This window comes from Peromyscus leucopus, chromosome 9 (assembly GCF_004664715.2).
Source record: "Peromyscus leucopus breed LL Stock chromosome 9, UCI_PerLeu_2.1, whole genome shotgun sequence".
Classification (NCBI taxonomy): domain Eukaryota; kingdom Metazoa; phylum Chordata; class Mammalia; order Rodentia; family Cricetidae; genus Peromyscus; species Peromyscus leucopus.
Genome location: NC_051070.1, coordinates 105902774 through 105925700, shown reverse-complemented (window position 1 = coordinate 105925700; position 22927 = coordinate 105902774).

Genomic DNA, 22927 nt, shown 5'->3' with positions numbered 1-22927 from the left:
TATAACAGTGATACTCATAATGGGGAAACCCAAACAATGCTGAAAGTTTGGGAACTTCCGCTTCCCTTCTCCCTCCTCTCCAAGCATGACAGCTTTCCAAAGTTTCTGCTTTTACCGTCCCTGGCCACGTCATAGCTACAGAGAGCATGCTCAGAGCACTCTTTCTTGACTTGACAACTTTCAACAGTGCCTCTCACCATCCCTCATTTTAAAAAAGTTTAAATCATGTACATCATATTGTACTTACATCAAGCTTTATAACGATTTTAGTTTGACTTTTGGTCTTTTAGTTTTATGTCTTTAAAACATTCTTGGAGCTGTGTTTTTATCTTCATTTCCAAGACACCATTTTCCCATCCACTGTTTGAGGCAAAGGTGTGGAAGTGTCTACTCTCCATGCTCCCTCCCTCTCCTCTGTTCTTCATTCAACTCTTACCCATTTTATTCTTGCATAAGACTCTAGATCTATCTATCTGACTATCTATCTATCTATCTATCTATCTATCTATCTATCTACCTAGGGGTATATTACTTTCATTACTTTCTTCTGTCTGCTCATACTTTTATTCTGTCTTTATTTCCATGATAATATTAAAAAAACCACTTCTGTATTTCTTTATTCACAGTTCCTCAGAAAATCAAGGAACAAAGAGATATTAATAAATACAGATGATGTATAGATGGGTGATAGATTATCACTAGATGCTATAGATGGTAAATAGGCAGACAGATAGATAGGTGATAACTAACTACTGAGCTAGATGATAGTTAGAATGGGTAGGTGGACAATGATTTTGAACTAGGCTTCACCACTGGGGAAATGGAAGGTTCTGTTGAGAGATTATTCCTGCTGATTGATGGTGTAAGTTCTGTAAGTCTGGGCAGTGATTCAAAAACAAAACTTGTTGACCTTAGGCAGCCTTTTCCACGTACAAGTTACAACGATAAGTTAAGGGTCGCTGCAAGGTCCATGAAACCCACTGACAAGCCACCATGATTATGATGTTCTCCCAAGTGGTGAGCAGATGGGTTTGAATCTGTACTGGCCAGCCCTCTGGCTGCATGTGGAAATCATAGGCTTGAAAAAACCTGACCTAAAGTGTCTCCATCGAAAAGCAGGGCATCGTCTGAATAAAGCTTTTGAACATGAAGATGAAAACAGTTTTTCTAGACATTCGTTTCTCTTGCCTGCATCACACCGACCTACGTGTGTAGAGGCAGCAGGGGTGAATAGAGGCTGCAGAAGCAAAGCTACCCCACCCCCACCCTCCTTCTGAGGTCCTGTGAGAGCCCAGGTCTGTAACCAGCTCCTCGGGCTGAGGCTCCCCACACCGCCACAATGTGCCTGCATTAGTCAGCTCTGCTGCCACAGACTGGGAACCTGAATAGAAGTGATCTGTTTTCTCACAGCCCTCGACGTTGAGGAGTCCAAGATTCTGGGAGGCTTCTGATTCTTGTGAGGTTTGTCTTCAGGGGTTGCAGATGGTAGTATTCTCGCTGTGTGTTCTCTCAGAGGGCAGAGGCATGCTCGAGGGAGGGAGAGATACCTGCTATCTTTCTTTTTAAGGATCCAGTTCTGTATAGTCAGGACTTGACAACCATCCTCAGTCAGTTCTCCTGAAGGCCTGGTTCCTAATTCAGTTTCATGAGTAGCAGCTTAGGACTTTGGCATATGAATCCTAAGGACGCCATCAGGTTGGCAGAGGTGCCTCAGGAGCTACGTAGGGGCCAGGGGTATCGTGTGCACAGAAGAGCAGAATGAACCTCAGGTTGATCTGGGTCTTCCCGACTCCCCGAGTGTCCTCTGGTGAGTCCTGACTGTAATTGCTTGTTTCAGCAACCCTACCCCTAAGGCCTGTCTCTGATAAGGGACAGCAGCTCTGCGACTCTAGTTTTTTTTCTCGAGTCTACCCTCCCCACAGCATGCTGGAGCAGCAGTGTATGGTGTAAGACCATGGATGTTTCTAACCCAGGGTCAACTGGCAGCTGCTTTTGTGAGCTTGGGTGAGTTGCTGTGCCTCTCCCAGCCTTACTTTCCTCATCTGTGAGATGGGAAGCCTAACACCCATCTCCAGGCTTTTGGGACATTCAGTAGTCTGGAGCTTGTGGCACTGTGTATTCACACCTGCCCCCCACCCCTGCTCTTTTCCTGCCTTTTCAATGGCCAAGGACTTTCTACAGTTCTCTTCTCTTTGGAAGCCTTACGAAACGTATGTGTCCTGAAATATTTTCAAGTGCCCCCTTTCACAGGGCTATTTGGATACAGCTAGGTTCTAACTGTGCTTCCAAGGATGGAAGCCATGCTCCTTCTGGTCCCCTGTGTGGCAGCAAGCCAGGTCCCCTTGGTTTTCTTTCTCACCTTCTTGTGAGGTTGTTCCACCTACAGGTCTGCCTAGCCTGGCAGTCCACCCCCTGACACCCTTCAGGAAGTTTCCAGAGCAGGGCATCTCAAGGTTCACCTCCAGGCAACAGCAGCCTGGATAGCTCACACTGTGGAGCCCTTAACTAGAACCACTGGCCCAGGCCCCAAGGTGGCCTGTCCACCCCTGTCCTCAACAGCTCCTTGAAGCTGTCAGTGCCTGTTTAGTGCTGCTTGGGGGAGTGACAGAAAGGCAGATAGGGACCTTGCATCACTGAAGATCACAGGAAGTACTTGGAACCGTGTCTGGCCCACCAGTGACACTCCTTAAATGGCACTGAGGTGCACTTTCCCTTAGGGCATCTGCTCTGACCAGGGCCCTCCTTGCAGCATTTTTTTCCAGTTGGTTTGGCTTTGCTCACTGCCCCAGTACCAAGAGAAGTGTGCTGGCTGATAATGATGCAGGATAGGTACTTACAGAATGAAGGATTCAGGCAAGATCTCAAGAAATGACTTATCATTATCACGTGACCTTAAGGTGTAAGATGAAGCATGTATAAGGTCTTGCCAAGGGACAGACTTCAAAGATCACACTGTGAAGCAAGGGTGGAAAACGAGAAGCCGTCCAAAAGCGATAGGATGGTCAGAGTGAGCAAAACCAGAGGTTCATAAGGCTTCGTGTGCACACTCCCTCCCCCAGGCACATTCAGTCTTACACCAGCAACCTTGGGCTATTCAGAACAGTCTCTGCCTTGCCCAGATGTTAGAGTACAGCAGTCATGAGGCCAGACCTGAACTTAGACTCTTTAGATACGGTACCATCCATTCACTCTGCCTAAAACAGCTGGGCTCGGTTCTGCAGCTGTTCATGTCTCCACCCTAGCAAATTGCACACCCGAGCAATGGGGCTTTCACAAGCCCAAGTCAACTGCTTGGGCTTGAATCCCTTTTATTAACTATGTCACTTTGGTAAATCTCTGCCTCCATCCCCCTTTCTCTGGTTTCCCATATGCTCAGGGCCTTTGATTCTTTCTACTAGTGACTCCTGTTTTTGAGCACTGGCCTGTATGTGCAAATACCCAGCCATACACAAATATGCTAACAGTGACCATGCTCTCTCTGCATCACCATTCCCAGCCTGGTGGACCTTCATTAAACAGTGTATGAAAAAGCACATTGCTAATGGTCAATTTCCATGCAAACAGGATGCCATTGTATAAGGAAAAGCTCTGGACAAATTAAATTGAAGTGTTTAATCCTGAAAGGAAGGAGACAGGAATTAGGTACTCTCAGAAACAGAGCAAGCTCAAAGGTCCCTGGCTTGTCTTGTGGCAGCAAAGTGTACGTGGACAGAACATTGGAAGAGAGGGAAGGCTGTGAGGTGCAGAGATGGCCAAATGGCCCTGGCTTGGAGGTTGCCTCATTTGGGCACCATTTAAACATTTGACAGTCTGTGATTGACTGAAGCTTGGCTGCAGTTCAACTATGGTTCCGTGTGTGTATTCCTAATACGACGTCGGCTGGTTTGCAGGCTACGTTAGGCTTCAGCTCATTGTGTAAAAGCTTGTATGGAGGCCCCCAAGGTCAAATTTCATTTAATACTACCAAACATCTAACCAAATGAAACGTCTAGCATAGTTCTGACACTGACTTCCTTCTATCCTCAGGATGTTTACTGAAATAATGAAATATGGTTGAAATTTTCCAAGGGTAGAGCTGAAGTATTTTCAGTATTCAAGAACCGGAGTCACCAGTAGAATCCAAGGCCCCTGAGCATACGTGAAACCCATCAGGGGGAATGGAGGCAGGGATTGCCAAGATAATGTAGTTAACAAAAGGGACTCAAACCAAAGCAATTGACTTAGGATTGTGCAGGTTCCATTGTGAGGATGCAAGAAACAGACAAAAGAAAGTGGCATGTGAAGTGGTGGAGATGCTAGTCAGTTCGTTGTGGGCATTACCTCACAATGTGTGTTACAAAACACTGAGTTATACATTGCTGCATCATATGCCTTAAAAGTATACATTTGTATTGATCAATTAATTATACTCCAATAAAACTGAACAGAAGGAAGACTCAAAATGCTAAGGTAACGTACACATACTGAAATGAGAAAGGAAGGGCTCACGTACTGTGAACTCCATCTGTTCCCCCCTCTTCCTCTACAGCACCCCACCCTGCTGTGTGAGAGAGCATGTGCCATGTCTCTGTGTCATCCCATTGGCTGAGAAAGCCGGCCAGTGCCTCCTGGCATCTCCATTGTTGGCAACGAGGTAGAAGCATGACCAAGAGATGTGTCCAAGCGCCCGGGAGCTGCAACACCAGTGATGGTATCTGTTTGATTTTCCTATGGTCAATTAGCTTTGCTTTCCAAACAGTCTGGGGTCACAGCCTTCCATCAGGTGGCCTTTCCATGCCCTGCCTGCTCTTTTCAAGACAATGATAGACTTAATGAAGATTGATGGCCTGGTAAGGCCCCGCTGGGCTGCCTTCTCCACGGTGGGGAGATGAAGCTAGGAGGGGCCTTCTCAGAGGAGTGCAGATGTTACTGGGGGCTATCACACCATGGATACTCCTCCCACAGCTCACCAGCAAACCCTATGCCTCCCTGCTGGCATGTATAAGCAGGTTGAAAGTAAGTCACAAATGAATGTGTCTGCTGATGCCAGTCCTGCAGCCCTCAAGCATCTTCTGTATCCCTGACAAAAAGTCTAAAGTGCAAGCGCAGAGCCTGTGGCTGCTCCCAGCTTGAATAACCTTTGTTACAACCTTCAGGTTAGAAACGGAAGCTGTCCCACACAACTCCCGGGGGCAGGCTCTAGTCTCTCTTTCTTGTCTTCCTGCTCTGACTCCTTGAGCACTTCAACAACTCCGAGTTGACTTCGTTTCTAGGCTGTGCCGCCCTGTCTTTCGGTGGGGACCCACACTCCCTATGCCCGGGTGCCCATGATGAAGTGCCCTCCTCCGAACTGTTTGACAACCATACTCCTGTCATCACCAGCAGACATCCTCTTTCTCCAACTAAGCCTTTGCTGATCTGAGTCAATTCCCGCACTCCACAACCATCTACTCCAAACTGTCTACGTGTCTGCTAATTTAAGTTCCCTTTGCCTCCTTAACAAAGGGATGGACTTTTATTCTAAAATACAGAGTATAGCAATGCATAAGTTTGAGAATGGCCCTTCCCTGCATTTCCACTAACACCAGTATGCATTGTAGATACTCTGGGTTTGTATCGCTCTCTTAGAAGCAAAGATGTCTGTGGTAGAGTGATTTGCTTCCTCCTTGCTGAAGCTCCACCTGGCAGCAATCTGTAAGGGAGAGCTGGAGAGTAGAGATTGGAGGCCACCACTCATTCTCCAGATTCCCATCTAAAGCCTATAATCCTCCTCCTGACATCCCAGACGTGCGTGTCTTCCCTTAGACCCCTCTCTTGATAAGTCCCCCGGAAAAAGGCACTGTGAGATAAATTCCACGGCGCAGTTCGAGCGCAGAGCGGCCTTCCTGCCGTGGTTGTTTGGCTGGGATGAAGTGAGAACTCTGACTTTAAATCTATGAGCTCACGGGAAATGAGTAAACCCAGACCTCTGACCCAGGAGACCAGTAAAGCTGATCAGACCTTTTGGAGCCACAGGAGTCAAGAAAAGGACACAGTGAGAACCCCAAAGTTGGAAGGCCAGCTGACCTGTGCAAGCCCAGGCTGCTCTGGTGCCCTCCTGCCATTTGAACTGCTTCCCATCAAGTAACAAAAAGAGTCAGATTATCATGAGGGAACTCAGTGTCCAGTCAGAGATGGACATGCAGACAGATGATTGCATGTCGGGGTGAGTCACGCAATTATGGCCTCAGTGAGGAGCCATCAGCTCTTGGATAGGTCTGGAAAGTCATCAGAGATTATCTTCAATGTGCTTTCCATGCATCTTACACTCCTCTTGGCCTTTTTGAGACCAGCTGGTCATTAACCTTAAACATATGGGATCTTGTCTTGGCCAAGTGTCAAAAGTTGTCTTGATCTCAAAGTACCATTTGTGGTCTTCAGATCAGCATGCACTCAGCCAACAAGGCTTCATGTTAAGTAAACAGGTGGAAAATAGCACATCAGGACTCACACCAGCCAAGTGACAGCTCGTGGCAGCACAGCCTACACATTACCAGGCCTCACGGAAATGTCCGAGTGTCTCCAATCACCATACGTGCTCTGGCCACTCCAGGACACGAATAGTTTCTACATGATGTGCATACTCATTTGCAAGATCCGTGGCCAGCCCAGAAGGAAGGGAGCCTGAATCACTGAGGGACAAGCCAAAAGATCCTGGTGCAGATATGGGTTTTAAGACAATTTGAGCTCTCTCCCAGACTCTTGATTTGCCCACGTGACTGTAATCCCCAAGTTCATAGTCTACCTTCTGAAGACCTCTTCTCCACACCCGTTCCCTTCCCCACCAATTCCTCATTTCCTTTCTTCCCTAACAGGTCTCCCAGGGAGGGAAACGCGAGTCTGAGGGAATGGGCCAAAGACTCTTCTGCCTAGGGAACATGTGCTGATACTTCGATTGTTTGGAGGTCCCTAACTCCCAAATGGAGCAGCCAAGCTCTTTCCCCTTAATTTCAGAGGCCCACGCACAGTTTAGAGAAAATATGCTCCATGTGTTTCTGATCCATCTCCAAGCAGCTCATCCAAGCGCTGGGTTTTAATAGTTTGTAGATACACATGATCCATTTGGAGTCAACTTTACAAGCCTTCCATGCTTTCATTTATATTGCAGGAGGAAGCTGGGCTGTGCCAAGAGTAAGTGTCCTGGCATCTTCGAAGGTTCACATTAGGTCTGTAGCACTGAAACCAGGTTGAGTGCATATGGTCATTTGAGAAGGGGCTTTCTCATCTCTGCCCAGGCTGTAGGCCTCAAAAAGGAAGTTTTCATGGGGGCAGGATGAGCCCAATGTCTCCAGATTCTGTGTATTTCACCCTCCTTCATTTCAGCTCTCCTCAGAGCCTAACAGTGTTACAATGGAATCCAGTAACCCCAGAGAGGCTCATCTATCAGAGTCTTTGGAGGTAGTTGAAATGAACTTTGAGCATGGAACCGTTAATGTTGTCTTCTGGTTTGGAGGTGTGGTGGGGGGTCCAGGGCAAGAGGGGAAAGGGGCAACACTCCCTGGTGCTAACAGGTACAATTAGCTCCCCAACTGTCAACACATCAAATCCCCTGAGGGTTACGGCAGGGGACAGCCTTGAGAATCAGAATCCAGCCCATTTTAACGTAGTGTCAGTAGCCAAGAAGAAAGGAAAGAAACAGCCTCTCCAGAGAGCCACATACTTGGAACAGAACGAGGGAGGGGACACAGGCCGTCAGGAGAGTACAGCAGACTGCACCCCTCTTTCATGTAGAAAGACTTCAGCCAAAGTATAAAATGTGCTGCTCAGGGCCCGCTCCGATCTTCCCTCAGCTGTGGAACAGATGCATGGTGTCTGTGTGGAGAGAGAAGAGGGTTCGTAGAATTTAAGGTGCTGGGAACCATTCTGCCTCACCCCATCTCAGGGCCGGCATGGTGGACAGCAGGTAAACAGCAAGGCTGGCACTCTCAGGATCCAGAAGAATGCAGCTTTGCCCCTGAATCTACCATTCACCAGAGTCTAAGTGAGCTTGGTCAAACCTCTCCCTGCTTCTGCCTCTGTAACTTGAGTCTCAACGAAGCAGCCTCTTCAGTGACAGGAGCAGGCAACACAAGGGTACTCAGGAAAGGGTGATATGTGAAGGGTGACAGGGCCACCATTAGCAGGTGACAGACCACACTTCCAGGGGGCTGTACTTTGCAAGTCGGTTGTGGGGTCTTAGTCCTTCCAAAGGGGGTCAAGGAAAAGTCTTCTTCAGAACTTGTGCAGTGGGCATGCGTACCTCAAGGAAGGGGCATTAATATGGGAGCCTGAGACCCCCGGGCCCTAAGTTTATGTCTCCGCCCTGTGATGTAAGGCAAGCTGCTGGCTTTCTCTGGACCCTGGCTGCTACAATTGGATAAAAGGGGCTATGACAGGGATTACATGAGAAAACCAATGTAAAAGTGTCAGGTACCACAAAGCCCTCACTAACATGAGCCAAACAGCTTCAGGAGCGAGAGGTCACCAGTGAGAAAAAGTGGGGAGTCACAGGAAGGGTGTATACAGGTGTCCTCACTGTCGACTCGAACGGGAACCACCTCCCTGTGGGGTGCAAACAGTACAGAACATCTGCTGGGGTTTGAGTGTGAAACGTTCCCCCACAGGCTCATGTCACCACCTGGTCCCCTGTGGATGGATGATGCTGTCTAGGGAGCTGGTTGAACCTCGAAGATGTGGAGTCTCATCTGATGGACACAGAGCTGCAGGCACAGGCTTTGAGGGTTCTCGGCCAGTCCCACTTCTGGTCTAGCTCTCTGCTTGCTGATGGGCTGAGCTGTGAGTGGACCACACACGCTTTGGCCACCATGGAGCCACCCACCACCATGCCTTCTTTCTTGGTCAGAATGGACTGTGTGCCCTCAAACCATGAGCCAGAAGAAAGTCTGCCTTCCTTAAGCTGTTTCTTGCCAGATACTTGGCCACAGAAAAGAGAAAAGTAACTAATATTGCATCTCTGGGAGCTATGGTGCCCAACCCCCACTCAGACAGCAGAGACCTCACACTCTATGTCTGCAGTCAAGGACGGAAATCCCCCTGGGCTTACAAGCATCATCAAGTCAGCATGGTGTTGGCCAAGTCATTTCCCTTGATTTCCAATCTGAAAAGGAGCACATCAGAGAAGATGAGGGAAACCCTCAGCCAACTCCAGCTGGATTCTCAGATGCTAACCTTTTTCTTCTTGAAAAAAATAAGTCAGACTGTCTTCACTTTTTCTTGGTGGTGATTTCTTTGTGGCCAAATACACAAAAGTCAAGCTCACTGTGAAGCCTTTCGGCTGGCTGCCTGCTGGAATAGATGAGAAAGAAAATGAAGACCTGGCCTTGGTGGATTCAGATCACTTTATTGGTTCAACATAAAAACAGATGTCCAGTTGGGATTGGTAGCACACACCTGTGATTCCAGCACTCAGGAGGCTGAGGCAGGAGGATGGAGAGTTGGAGTTCCAACTAACCAGGCTTGCTGGTGAGACATTTTGTCACAAACAAAAACAGACAACCTGAAGGGCCTTCCTCTCTCCCACCCCCCTGCTGCAGGCAGATGCTGGAGGAGGAAGACCCACTTCCTCAGGGGCAGGGGCTCCCGCCCGCTCCCCGGCCGGCCTTGCTTCAGGAGGCTGCCAGCTGCTAACAGAGCCCCTATTCACGGCTGCCTCCAAAGAGCAACAGAGCGTTTCCCTATGGCATGCTCGGCTCACAGACACCAGGCTCACAAGGAGTTATTTTCTTAAGAGCAGATTTCTTCAAATTCCATTTCCTTCTCTCCTGTTGGGGCCCAACCCCCACATCCTCGTGACCGAACAGGAGGCTCTGTGGCCAAGCTTTTCTTGGATCGTGTGAATCAAGATCAATAAATATCTGTGCCCGAGCATGACTTACCCTGGCGCCTCGCTGTGTTCTAGAACAAGGGCTCTGGCTGTGTACGGCAAGCAGCCTCCGTGCAACCTGAACTCTTACACACGTCTGTGTTGTGTAGGGATGCTGGGCACTCAGAGGGACATGACCCTTCCTGGGTGGAAATGAACCCAGAGGGCACCCTCCCAAGAGGGATTACTGGTCTCGATTTTTTGGCCATGTGGCAGAAACTTTCATTTTCAGATTTCTGGAGTATTTCAGGTGTAGCTACACAAATGCATGCTCTGTGAAAGACCAAGAGGAACCTGCCCTTCCTGTCTGGTTCCTGCTCCTAGTCCACTCTTTAAGCCCGTCTCGCCACCTCATTGAACCCACGGCCCTTTTTGAGTCAGGGTCTCCCCATGAAGGCCACGCTCACCTGGAACTCCCTGTGCATCTGAAGCTTGCCTCAGACTGTCCAGCCTCCCACCTAGGACTGAGCCATCATTCCTGGCTCAGTGATTGATGCTTTATCCTCATTTGACTTAACTTTTCAGCAACATTTTTTTGGTTGATCTATTGTGCACCCTTTGCAAACACTTTCCCCTCACTGTGTCTCCAAAGGGTCACCAAAGAGCACGGGGATTCCTCTATCCTTTACCACCTGGCCTATATTCTCCTCTTACTGGTTGACCTGGGAATATATGGATGATGGAGGGCTGAGTCACCCTTCTCTATACCTGCCCCTAGGTGATCGTGTACAAGCAATTGGCTTCAAAAGCTATCATTCTCCTGCATTAATCACTTCAGCCCCAACCTCTTACACAAATCCAAACCAGTCCAGATCAGCATGCAGCTATCCATCTGGAGGCTCAAACTCAGCATGACCCCAAAGCAACTGGCTTCTCCCTCCCTCTCGGATCCTAGTGCTCAACTCTTCCTAAAATACACGGCTCTCCATTCTCTTTCTTTGTTTTATCTGAATCTCACAATCCAAACTCAGGGGTTTTTTTATTCACTTGTTTCTTGTCTGTCTTCTTCGCCAGATTGTAAGCAATCCAAAAGGATAAGCTGTAGCATTTTATGTTCAGTCCCATGACTCACCCACTCCAACAAAGAGTGTGTAGTGAATGAATAAATACAATAACACTGACCTTTGCAGATTGGTTTTCTTTGCAGTTCTTGTTAGAACAATAAAGGCGTATCTGTAACATTGCTTCAACACATGATAAGTTTTCTTCAAAAAAAAAGTTACAGCCCAAAAAATCTTGGCAGAGCAGTGTCTTACTAGAATTGAATAAATGTGCTTTATTTTCATTGTATTTTTAAATATAGTTCCTTTCTACTTATGGGAAGTATTAATGGTTTCCTATTTATACTTGCGGCATAAAGTTCCCTTTCAACTTTATTTACATAGGCAACAGCAGTGGATAGCTTATAAAGACTGAATTAAATAAATAAGGCAAAGTTGGACTTCAGTCCTGGGTGATCAAAAGTAGCTGCCCAAAGCTGCAAGTGCCAAGAAGTTAAGGACCAGACACTCTAGTCTGTTCCGTGAACTCACACATGCCCTTCCGTTTGCAACCTCCTACACCCTTTCGTAGCCACCAGATCTTGACTGTATCACAAGCCGAAAATACATTTAATTCATCCAGGCTCCTGAGCATTCCAGCTGGTCTAGCAAGTTCTCAGCACATTTGCATTAGCCTACAGTGGACAACCCCCGCCCCCCAGCACAGCCTATGTTGTAGCGCAGGCTTGACTGTCTCCTGTGACTTACTGATTGCTATACTGAACATGAAAAGCAGAATGGCCATAATGGATATACTTTCACTCTCTTGTCAAGTCCAAAGGTCTTAAAGCCAAGTCCTCATAAACTACAGTAGGTGACTCAGCAAAGCCAGCTCTTCTGCATCTTCTTAGCAATAAGAACATGGAGACTGACCAGTCACCTCCCTAGTCTAACATCTGCATGAAGCTGTATGTACACGTAAAACATCCAAGAAGACATGGCTTGGGTTTGGCCTCAGACATACTTGACATAGGAAAGGCAATCTGCCATAAACACCTATACCATATCTCACCATCACACCTCACCAGGTTGCCCTGTGGACACAAGCAATCTCCAGATACCTGGGTAGCTAGACTCACCTGATGTTAGTCCTACCCCATTCCTCAAGTTGGGAATCTGGCCCACTCACCAACTGTGGAGAAGTCACCCTGACAACTTGGTTATCTGATGCTTTCTGGGCTTTCTCCATCATTCATGTACCACCCAGGCCAGGGAGAGTTGACAAAGGCCTGTCTGATCCCTTATCCATCTGTTCTGGGTTCCCTGAGCCGAGGACATACCTCCTCCAGGAAACCTGACTACACAGACCCCTCATCCGTCTTCCAACAGCTCCGTTGAGTGCAGACATGGATAGTAGGAGAGCAGAGGAAACCACAGACTGTTGTGACTTCTTTGTAGGCTGCAGGCTTTGTCTGTCCCAAGTGATATCTCAGGAGTACATTGACTTTCTGGGGGCTCTGCGGCAATGAGATCTTGTAGACTATAAAATCTAGCCAAAGTGTAGGGTATACCACTGAGACCAAAGGAACCATCAGTCATGCAAAGGAAGGCCTCGCCCCAAAGCCAAGCAGCCATGACAAATCAGGCACTAGTTCTAGATCAACTCAGGCATCATCCAGATGCCCTGCAGGACAGAGGACATCTGCAGAATCATAAGAGTGAAAGGCACAGTACCTACAGATGAGATGGGTCAGCAGAGCAGGCTCCAAGGGGGCAGCACAATAAGGTAGATGGAGTATAAATAGGTCAGGATTGTGCTGCTCTACTCAAGATACAAGACCAGGCACCAGATGAAGCCAGGGTGTGGGAAGCATACAGGGTGATTGCCTCTAACTCGTCCACAGTGCAGCAGCCAGGGCCCTCAGGAATGGCGAGCTCTCTCTTCATGGGCAGACAGCAGATAGATGTCTGCTATATGTGATTTCCCCCTAGTTAGCAGGTAAGGTTAGTTAGCTGACCCATGATACAGGGCCCTTTCAGGTCTCTTTGGATTCCCCAGTTCTAACTACTGCAAACTGAAGCAAGGAAGTAACAGAAGAAAGTTGCAGGGCCCTTTGAGCTCTAACTCCACTTGGGCTGTGGTATCACACAAGCTGAGAAAGTCCAAGGAGGTGAATGACTCCATACTGCGTTCCTTCCAGGCTTTGTTAAGTACCTCCATGATGGGCAGTGTGACATTCCCGAGAGGCCTTGCCTGAACAGTGGTGACGGTTGACTTTCCTGGGGCTCACTTCTAAGATGAAGAGGCATTTCTTGGACCTTAAGATTCCAAAGCATCCTTACAAACTACAGCTGGAAACCAAGGCCAGGTTGTTGTAGAGGGTCCAGTCCCATGCTCACAACTTATACTTCACCATGCTACATAACATGATGTATTTACTGAGTCACATTGCTGCACACATCACTAGTTAATCCTTTCATTGATAAGTAATATTCCATTATATGGATGCACCATTTTGCACTTATCTATTTACTAAGGATAGGCACTTGGGTGGACTCCAGTTTTTAGAAACTGGTATCAAATATCTAACCATTTATAGTAACCATGTATCTATAAACATTTATGAACAGGTCTTCGTATGAGATTTTACTTTGTTTTCTCTTAAGTAAGAGACATCATTCCTGGGTCCCAAAGCAGGTGTAGCTGGAATTTTATAATCAACTGTTACATTGCTTTCTAGAGTGGTGTAATTTTGTATTGCTACTGAAAAAGAGCATTTCACTGTGTTAACATCTTCACCAGCCCTGGTTGTAATCTGTCTTTCCAGGAAGTTTGTGGTATGCAAGGAGTATTTTAGTCTTTTTTTCACTTAGTGCACGTTGCTACTGATTTTGTCTTTGCTTATTTTTTGAGCAAATGGGAGCCTTTTTTACCTGTGTGCCCCAGAAACAGTATGATGAATGGCAGCATATCCAAACCCATTATTCTGCATACCTGTCCCAGTTAACTTTCTGACTAATGAGAGAACACTCTGTGGTCAAATGAACCCATATTAGATTCAAGTCACTATCGGGGATTACTGCACGACCTTGGATCTGTTAATCACCCTTTATGCCCTCTGTAGACTGTATAATGCCAGCCCAGTTTCATGACTAAATGTGGACATTCCTCAGTTTATAATGGACCATCCTGGAATGTTGAAAACACATTAGTTGAAACTGTAACAATCTAAATACCATAGCTAGCCTAGCCTACCTTAAATATGCTCTTCATTTTCTTTGGCCTGCAGCTGGACAAAATCATTTAACAGTGTCTACTTTATCTAAAGAATGGAGTAACTCAGACATTTTGTTGAATTGTGCAGAAAAAGTAAGGAACAGAAGGGTTCTGTAGATTTGCTTTCACGTCATTGTAAAGTTGAAAATGTTAAGTTGAACCATGGTTAATTGGAGTGCATTTGTAACCAGGATCTAACACTTGATAACCCATTTCTAAATTGGTCTGTACAATGGATCCACCAGTGTCTGCCTCTCAGGCCCCACTGTGCATACTAAGTGTGACTGTGTCAGGAGGATGCCTGTAAGTGATGAAGTTATGAGCAAATGCACATGAACTGGGGGACTCTGAAAGCAGAGAGGGCACAGGCCACTACAAGAGATGAGACCTACAGAAGAGAAGGTGTTAGAGTTGAGGAATTGCCTGGGATAGGACCCAACCCCTTTAGAAATCAGAGTGCTCAACCACCCACCACCCAGCTATTCTAAAGCAGAGGGAAGAGATGAGTGAAGACCCTGAACTACTAAGTCTCCTTCACCTGGCAGTAGGGGAGAATCCATTGGGCCAGAATTCAAGAACATTTACCTTTGTCTTTCCACTACACATCTTTCCACTACACTCCCCCCTCCCTCCCCTGACCCTGTCTCCCTTTGTAACCTATATACCCATGTAAATATATACACCAGACAATTTGATCAGGGTCTATAACTCCAATGCCCTAGAGAAGAGGCTGTTATCTGGTCTTGACACTCATAATGGACTGGGGTGGACTTGCCCCTGCACTCCAGAGATGCATGGCTTAACCTCTAGCTTCACAGCAGGACCCTTCCTCCCGCCCTTCTCTGCTCCCAGAAGGCTGCAGGTGCTGGCAGGTGGAGGGGAGGTGTCGTGGGCAGCAGCAACCGTGTCTCCTACCGCAGATGGCCCAGCGGTACAGAGGACTTGGAACAGGAATGTTTCTAGAAAACATTTTCAGAAACATAGCTTGGCTGGCCCTTTGTTCTGGCTAATTGTATGTCAACTTGACACAATCTGGAGTCATCTGGGGAGAAGGAACCTTAATTTAGACAATGCCCCCACCAGATGGGGCTTCGGGCAAGCCTGTGGTTAAGTTTCTTCATCGATGATTGATGTGGGTGCTGCCACCTCTGGGCTGGTGGCTGAGAGAGGACAGGCCGAAGAGGCCACGAGAAGCAAACCAGTAAGCAGCACTTCTCCATGAGCTGCTGGGAGAGGGAAAATCAGTTTGCGCCAATGGAGTGGAGTTTCACTGATACACAGGGTAGGCATATCAACTACTCCAGGGCACTTCTCAGATCTGGTTGACCAACAAATAACGGACTCCACAGATTTGGGGGCTTGTTTGTTTGTTTGGTGTGTGTGTTTGTGTGTTTGATTTGGTTAAGATTTGGTGAGGTTTTTTCTTGTTTTCTTTTTGGGTGATGCTGTATTTTATTTTCTAGGTTTTGGGCATTTTGTTTTGTATTGCAGTTTTCATTTGTTTTTTGAGAAAGAACTTAAAGTTGAGTGGGTAGGGAGGAGGAGAGGATCTGGACATGGATGAACTTGGGGGAGGGGAAGAATATGATTAAAATATATTTAAATTAAAAAAGTGTTTCAAATAATAAAAACAAGAAAACTGGCTGAGCAGACCATGAGAAGCAAACCGTTAAGCAGCGCTCCTCTGTGGTCTCTGCTTCAGTTCCTGCCCTGTCTCTTCTCACTGATGGACTGTGATGTGGAATCTTAAGATAAAACAAACCCTTTCCTCCCCAAGTCGCTTGTGGTCCTTGGGTTCTTTCTCAGCAATTGAAACCCTAAGTTAGACAGCCTCTGGTGTGATGATGGCACCAGCTGACCAGACTCCAGACTGAGAAAGGATGAAGTATGTGGGCTGGAGAGGAAGCTGGAGCCACAGAGAAGGAATGGGCAAGGGAAGGGCTTTACAGGAGAGGAGAAGAAGCAGGCCCCGTGGAGGGAAACCATGGAAAACCAGCACGTTAGGGTTAGCTAGTAAAACAGAACAGACAGAATGACTATGTCTCAAAAGGTATTTATTAGATGAGGTTATACCATGTGGTCTGATTAATTCAACAATGGAGAGTCTGAGGACCCAGTACCTGCTTAGTCCACAAGGATGGATGTCTCAGCAGTTCCAATCTGTTACTGAATGAAAGTCTAGAAGATTCCTGGAGGGCCACTGGTCTTCAGTCCATGCTGGAAGGCCAGGGAAGCTGTGTTCCGACATCAGCAGAGGATGGTAGAGCCAGTGGCAATGAGAGCGTAGATGAATCTCCAGTGAGACTTGAAGACTTTCCCTTTCAACCTCCTTGTATCTGGGCTGCCTCTGCAGGCTGCAGTCCACGTTTAAGGTATGTCTTCCTACTTTACTTAATCGAATAAAGAAAACCTCTCACAGGTGTGTCAAGCAGCTGGCCTCCTAGGTGATTCCAGAGCCAGTGAAGTTGATAAGCAAGATGAACCATCATAGTGGGTGACATCATCAACTGCCAGGAGCATCCAGAATGGGGTACCACCTGCTGAGATATTACTGAAATGACTTTTCTTATAACCAGAGTCTAGTGGCCCCAAGCATTTTCTATGGCAATCCACATAGGAAGAATAAGGAAGTGTCATCACAAAGTCCTCTTCAAATTACTCTGACCCACACTATTTGATTCTTTAATATCTGATACTTATTTAAAAGAACAAAGATAACTTTATTCAAAATTTCAAAATTATAGTAATAAAAGAGAGAGCTTATAGTTGACTCAAAAGTCATTGGGAGGAGAGTGAAGGCAAGTAGAGAATTGTAGTCTGAGGTCAGGGTGAGGAAATCTGAGGTCAGGGTGAGGAAATAGGTGAGCATCGTTAAGGTGTTGGTTATATAAGGATGAAGAAAAACAAGTATTACTGGAGGTTGTTTTAGTCTGTCTTCTGGTATTATAAGAAAATACCTGAGACCAGGTAATTTATAAAGAAAAAGGGTCTACTTAGCTCACATGTTGGGAATCCAAGATTGGAAGGCAGCTTCTAGTTAACTCCTGATGAGGGCTTCCTGTTGTTTTATGCAAAGCACAATGCAGTGGCACAATCCACAATGACAGGAGGGGACAAATAGTCTGTGCTTTATAGCAGCCTAGTTTTGAGGCAATTCACCTATTCTTTTTTTTCTCATAAGCAAGTTCTTCTTAAAGGCCCGACACCTCTCAATACTATTGCTATGTCAAGTACATTTCAATGTTAAGTCCCGATAGCATGGAAGTATCGCCATAAATTGATTTGGTAAGTCCTTTGCTCTAAGTGGTCTGGGTATACCAAGGGCAAGGTAGAGAAAATGAGACTCAGGAAGGCTTGTTTAAATGTTGGTTTAAAAAAAATAGTTGCATGCAGGGCGGTGGTGATACAAGTCTTTAGTCCTAGCACTCGGGAGGCAGAGGCAGGAGGATCTCTGTGAGTTCAAGGCCAGCCTGGTTTACAGAGCGAGATCCAGGACAGGCTCCAAAGCTACACAGAGAAACCCTGTCTCAAAAAGCCAATAAATAAATAAATAAATAAATAAATAAATAAATAAATAAATAAATAAATAAATAAAAGTTGCTGTTGCTGTTCCCTTCTTGGGGGAGGAAGGAGGCACAATTGGAGGTTGAGGCAAGAAGGGAGAGCATGAATGTGAGAGTCACTCACATCTTACTCAAGCCCCCACACTAATCCTGGGAACTGATCTACAAAAGATGGCAGGGAAAAGAGAGCCCCCTGGGGACCCACTTGAGGTGGGTTGAATGGGTGGATTCACAGGCATGGATGGAGACACCCCTCTGACACTCCAGCTGTGTATACCAGTGAGCCTTAAGCTCTGCCAGCTAGGGAGAGAAGCAAGGGCTGAGGCCAGGGCTTTGAACAGGGAACACAATGGCATTGAAGAGGGAGCCACCAGTCAGGACTGAGAAGCAAGCCGGCTTTAGAATCCACATGGTAAATCAAGGGCTCTTCTGGACCACCAAGAGATTCTGTGGGCACTCTGGGCCTCAACAGAGGTGTTGGGGGTTCAGTGGTGAGCCCTCAGGAATGTTGTGACTTGGTCTGGAGCCAGATAGCACTGAGCTGCAGTTGTTGAAGTCTATTCCGTGGTCAGAACCCCCAGGTGGCCTCTGTTCTTTGGGGTTGGATCTCCGACACTGTGGTCCTGGGGAAGGATGACCCGAGCCAGGGAGGTGCCCGAGGGCTGGTTTGTCTTTCCTCATATGGGAAAAGGAATGTTCCTTCCCTGACATCAGTAAGGATGAATGCTTCACTTTAAAAATCTGTGCTTGAAAAAGGCAAGGTTTCATGGTATTTCTGCCTGAATATTCTGTTTCTGGGAATCTAGCCAAAGTAAATAATATCAAACAGAAAACAAGCTTTGTGCACAAAGATGTTTATTGCAGTGGTTCTTACCTAAGTGAGAAATTGCAAACCATCGCAGTGTCCCACCACGGGAGCGAGGATTAAGAACATTCTCTCATAATCCACTCCAGGTATTTATTCAGCCACTAAAAGCGTTGCTTACATATCCCATAACAACGTGGGGGAAATGTTTAAAATGAATAAAAAAGTGGGCAACAGTATTGTACATGGCATATGAGTCTGCAGCCACCCTTTAATATCCTCGGGAATCTGGTTCTCAGACCTCCCCCAAATACCCAAATTCACAGACACTCAAGTCTCTCATATATATGTATAGTATTTTAAAATATCCGCATATGTTCTCCAATAGAACAATATATATAATACAATATATTGTATTATCTCTAGATGACTTCTAATACCTAGTACAATGTAGGTTCTAAGTAAGTCATTATTATACTAAATTACTTAGGAAATACTAGCTCCCCAAGTCTGCACATATTCAATGCAGACATATTCTTTAAAAATGCTTTCAATCTGAGGTTGACTAATCTGTGGATATGACCCTCATAAATAGACAGGGCTGACAAGAAAATAAACTCATTACCTTCAGAGTTCTATAGCTTTAGATACTCCTTAAGGGGCCAGAAAGCCTAGCTGCCTCCCCACCCCTAGACAGACACATGCACACATCTATTAAGTGTCACTGCTGAATGTCCTAAGCCAATTTGCTTGTCTGCTTGGCATCTTAACGACAGAGCATGCCCGGAAGGCCCTGGTGGTCAGTTTGGGATATACTGTACTGTGGTAACATCGGGCTGCCGAGTCTCAGCAGCTCCAAACCTTGGGTGCTGTATTCCTTGTTCAGGTTACATGTTCATAGTAAGGAGACCAACCATGGATTTTGGTACTAACTGTCCTCATGCAGAATTCAATCTTTTGGGCCTGGCATGTTGTGGGGTCTCCCTGCAGACTGTGGAAGGATGGGAGATGAAGGAGGTCTCTTGCCTACATTCAAATGTCCTATCGTGGAAGGAACTAACATCACCTCTGCTCCCGTTCCACATGGTCACATGGTGTCGTTCCTGCAGAGAGCCAGCCTGTCTGTGATGGGAAGAGGATGACAACTGGCCAACTCGGTTGTTTCGCAAGGGACCTTCTGTGAACCACATGCCACCAAGAAGGTCCCTTAAAAAGTTTTGCATGTTCTAAGGGCTCAACTTGCCACTGTCTGCTCTGACTGCCACCAAACAGAGGTAGTGCAGGTCCCCGGGTCCCACAATTACCAAGACACTACAGCAGGTGACTCTCCTCCAGCCCTTGTCTTTGCGGTCCATATGCAAGGCAGCAGCATTTACTGTTCACAGGATTATTTTCCCTGAGGTCAGGAATGCAGTGTTCATACCTATGAGGCCACGAAGCTGGGCAGGGTCCACACCCGAAGAGCTCCATCTAGGTCAGCTCTCCCTCTGGATCCACCCCCAGTCTTCAGGTCAAACCATTCCCTAAGAAAGAATACATCAGAGGTTATGAGGATTGATTTATTGAGTTTATTTCATTCCGTTCATTGTTAGGATCAAAAAGTTTCATAATAAGTAAAGTCAAATGAACATGTTTGTAATGGAGTGCTTACCTGAGAAAGTCTGAGGGTCCCCCACCCTCTGTGTGCACGCAATTCTGTCCCTGTGTGGCTTTCTCTCCTGATCTCTCTTCTCCTGTGTGACTGCTCCTGTCTCTCTTCACCTGACTCAGCCTCCTCATCTCTCTTCCTTGCTTGCTTCCTTTTCCCTCCACTTCCGTTGGCTCCACTTCCTGTCCATATCCATGGAAGTAGTGAGTTTTCTTCTGTCATAGCTCTGTTTCAGACATAAGTTATGGACCATCCCTTCCCATCAAGGCCAAGGATTCTGAGCACAGCCTGGTGAGATCTTCATCCAGAACCAGAGTATCTCTGGGCTGAAGTCATGGTATCTGCTGGCTGAGTTCTACTCTTACACTCACTAAAGTGACTGGCTGAACATAGCACGTTTTGGTCATAACCCTAAGTTCTCCCTGTTTTGGGGGAGCTGTAAATCAGAAGCCATTCTCAGGTGCTAGGGCACCCTCAGTCCATGGCCACATGGACCCTTCCACAGGCATGACTGTGCACTCTTTTCAAGGTCATTGGGAGAGCCATCGCTATTTCCCGAGAGCTCACCCGCTAAGGACCCACTCTGAATAATTGCTCTTTTTACTATGTCAAAGCCAGTGCATTAGAACTTAATATCTGCAAAGCCCCCTTTTTCAGAAACGTAGCCCAAACCCAAGAGTGGTACTTCACTGTAGCCATGGATCCTGCCCCACTCAAAGGATGCAGATTATAAGGCATGCACATCTGGGTCCAGCACCTCCAGAGCACAATTCTACCCAGTGCTGGAGTCCTTCCTTCCATGAGTATCAGATTCAATGTCTTCAACTAGGGCAGAGTCAGTTATCCTAGGCTACCATTTTGCTCAAGAATTCCTTTTTCTTGTTTGGAGGTTTTTGGTCAGAGTGTGTGCAGGGCTTCAGCATCCCCCAAAGCAGCACTGGAGTAGGTAAGGTTTCTAACTCCCAGGCCCTGTCCTATCGCCCTGTTTGGCTAACAGAAGAAATGGACAAAGGATAGAGAGCAGAGATCAGGGTCATGCTACACACGGAGGGCCAGCTGGCCTCAGAGCCCGGGGTCAGCCACATTCTTTTCCTCAACCATTAGGGCCAGTAGAGGGCATGGGGCTGGGGAGTGACATCAGCTATGTATGGGGCCTTGGGAGTGGATGGAAAGTGTGTCAGGGAGGCACCCATCCCACGTTAGAACCAGACGCCATGCCTTCCAGCTGGGCCATCTCTCAGAGGCTTTCAATACTCACTACCCTGACAAGATCACTTCTGCCCAGAGACCAGAGGCCAGTGGCCAGAATCAGGGTTCTGATGTGAGCTTAAGCTTGCCTGGGAGATGAAACTCAGCTCCAAGTCTCAGGGGCTGTGATAAGGACAGAGCCACTTACTGTTGACCTGAGGCAAGTCACTGCACCCGGCTCAGCCCCTGAGGTTGGATACAGAATAAAGAGCAAGCCCGTTAGGAGAAGCTAGGGTTCTAAACGACCAAGCCCTGTGTCCCTGGGGATCATTTTGTGCATCTGTGTGGCAGTGGCCCACTTGACTTGGCTTGGGAGGAGCTGAGGCAGAGGTCAACTGGACTGAGTATATGATTCTTGCCGACACTCTGTCTCTTCATGTTTTCCCCTCTCCTGACATTCACGGTCATGACAGCGTCTGCCACGTGGAGTTGGGACAGTCAAGTAGGACCAGCAGGTTTTGTGGCTGTACCAGGCCAACAGTCTGAGTCTCATACCTGATCTGGGCTGTCATCGTCCAGCTAGTGTGCATAACAAGGGGGGGGGTACATAAGCTTATGGGACCATTGTGGGGACGCCAGACATGAATTCTAATCTCTGCTTTGTTGCCTGATCAGTGTGTGACTTTGATAAGTCCAACTGTGTTACGTGTCTTAGTTCCCCCGCCTCCAACTGGACTCTTTAAACTTGCTTTAAAACATCAGTATGTAGCCTGAGGTCTAGGGATGAACCTCTCCAGATCTGGGTTAATTTACTATAATTTTAGCTCTCTGTTTTTTAAAAGGATAAATTAATGTGGCATTACTTAGTATCCAAATACTTAAGGTCCCTCTCCAATTTACCACTAGACTGGAAATCTCTACCTCTGTGGAAAAGCATCAAGCTATACAAGTAGGTGGGGTGGACATCAGAACACCCCCTTACTAAAGGCAACCTCCCACTCAGGCCGGAGCCTCCACTTGGCCTTCTATAGGACAGAGAACTTAGTGCCTAGAACTGGAATTTCATCTTTGATCATTTCTGCCTTCAGTCAGGGCTGACTCTCTGTCACATGCATAACAGCCTTCAGAATGTCCCCAGAAGACTTTGCAGGACTTGTCCAGTACTGGCTTTGGACTGTGAGTAGATACAATTGATTTGTGGTGCAAGATCAGGAACCACAAATCCCACCCTGGATCCTGGGCCCTGGTGGTGGCACTGGCTTTGGAACTGAGAGACAACCACCTGCCTTTTCTGGATCAATTTCTCCCTCTGCAAAACAGAGTCAAAGAGACTGGTTTCTCAAAGGTAAGGTCAAAGTGAATCCATATATTGGACAGGAATGGACAGAATGCTATGGGCTGAATTGTGTCTCCATAAAATTTCCGTGTTGAAGGCCCAACCCCCAGCCACACAGCAAAGGGCCTTAGTGTGTTGATTAAGTCAGAAGAGGGTCCTATGGGTGAGGCCTTGCCCTCTATGACTGACCTGTCTCTAAGCAGAGGAGGTCGGAGCACAGACACAGAGAAGTTTGACTGTGTGAGCACTC